Below are 2,254 nucleotides of genomic sequence, written 5' to 3'. Positions count from 1 at the left end.
CTTGCAGAAATGAGAGGGTTGCATTATATATACACCCACATTCTCAAAGAGGCAAGACAGAAAATAATAAAAATTGACGGGAAACGTAGATTTTTTTGGGTTTGGGTTTTCCGTTGGAAATTTGGAAATTTGGGGTAGAAAGATTATAAGCATGCGTTGTGCATCATACGCTGATTGACACGTGTCACTTGCCGGGAACGGGGCTGCCGGAAGATGCTTTTGTTGGTAATTAGAGGGCCGTTGAAATTCCTCTTGTTAAGATAAATCGGTACGGCCGTCTTAGTTGCCGGCGCCGTTTGACAATTACGCGTTTTTCATTCGTTCGGGTTACGACATTTTCGTGAAAAAAATAATAATTTGGAAATCGGAACTAACGATTTATTAATTAAACTCAACTTTAAAGGTTCTCGTCTTACTTGATATTTATTGTTTTTAGATCAAGTTTCTATGCAGTCCTTTTTTTATTGTATTTCAGCGATTATGACTATATGTGTTCCTGTCTTCTTAATTTATTTTAAATTAGTTTTGGTAATATACTTACAGATCTGATGGTGAAATTAATACATAATAGGTTGGAAGTCAATTATTTTTATAATAATATTTTTATATTTAAATTAAAAGGTAGGCAAGCTATATTAATATTAATAATAATTGATTTTTTTAAATCAAGTGGTCATAAATGGGAGCTCTCATTTCTCACATGAAAGGATTGGATGAATATTTTATTGATCAAATTTGTAAGTTCAAAAAACAATGTACAAAGCTTACTCATAGTTTGGAGCATGATATCAAAAATTTGAACATAGTGGATTGGTGAGGCACAAATTTCGAGATAAATAATTTAAATCTTGGTAGATATACCACTAAAGTTATAACTATGAGTTCTATTTTTGTAATTTGATTTCATATTTTGAATTTTATTGTTGTAAAAAAAATCACTAATAAGGTGAAATTTAATTGGACGAGATAATAATATGTTGAATTAAATTATAGACCATGATACGTACCCATTTAAAATAAAATGGGATCTACACCTACTTCCAACATTGGAAGTCGCGTTGGGAAAAGCTTGGTGAGCCCAACAAACCTTTGCTTTGGACCACAACTTCAAGAACATGTCACTCACACTAAATTTATGAACTTATGCATATCTTTGATGTCTTTTCTTGCTAACCCACTATAGATTTTAATACATACAAAACTTAAAACTATAATTTTTTCAAGATTAGATTAGGCTTATTATTTTTGGTTCAGTTATTAATCAAACCACTTCAAAGCTTCAAATATCAAATTTCCTATTTTTTAATAATATTTTTACACTTTTTGTAAAACAAATTAGATATAGTCTATACAAACACAATTCTTTTCAAGATGATAAATTTTTAATGATAAGTTTAGATCAAGTTATGATAGTCGTGCACTAGAATTTTTTTTAATAAAAATATTCAAAAGTAATACAATAATAAATATCTAATGGCTTATACACCCCTTTTCCCAAAAGGGTTTACGGATAAATGTTTGCTTTATATTGACATATGGAAATCATAATCCTCCTACTTATCAATCATAAACTTGCATTATAGGGTCCTAAAACATGTATGTTTTAGATCAACCTAGATTTGGTCAGAAAGGAAGATTACTCTAATATTGACAAACCTATATGTCTACATAATAGTCACGTTTGGTTTAAGATACAAAGGAAACGTAAATCAGAAATATTTCTTTATAAAACTATTCATCCCACAAAGTCCATTTTAATGTCTAACAAAATGGTTCATTAGTTTCAAATCATTCATGTTACTATTACATTTAGAACATAAAACTTGCAACAAATCCTATTTTATAAATATGTGAGAAAAAACAACACCCATACATGTAATGTTACTTATTTTCTAATTAAATTTAACATAAAAAATCATTTCTAAATTATTATTTCAATGTAATATTGAAGAAACTAATAAATATTTATGATTAATGTAACTTTAGCCCTACCTTTATGATTTTTTGGGTGGTGTTCTTGCAAATGAAAATTACCAAGCTTGTAAGAAGTGATATCGATAAGTAGGAGATGATTTCCACAGCTAGTCAAATTGTGATGTGAATATCAGGATTTAACTGTGTGATTTTGAGTCAAACTCGATGACCCATGTTTCATGAGTAGTGATTCAACATGAATCCATCTCTCATGAGAATAAATGGAACACATGAGAGATGGATTCATGTTGAATCACTACTCATGAAACATGGGTCATCG

The sequence above is a fragment of the Cupressus sempervirens genome, chromosome 5 (assembly GCF_028749045.1).
Source record: "Cupressus sempervirens isolate cs-2001-9-10 chromosome 5, ASM2874904v1, whole genome shotgun sequence".
Classification (NCBI taxonomy): domain Eukaryota; kingdom Viridiplantae; phylum Streptophyta; class Pinopsida; order Cupressales; family Cupressaceae; genus Cupressus; species Cupressus sempervirens.
This window is presented reverse-complemented; position numbering follows the sequence as displayed.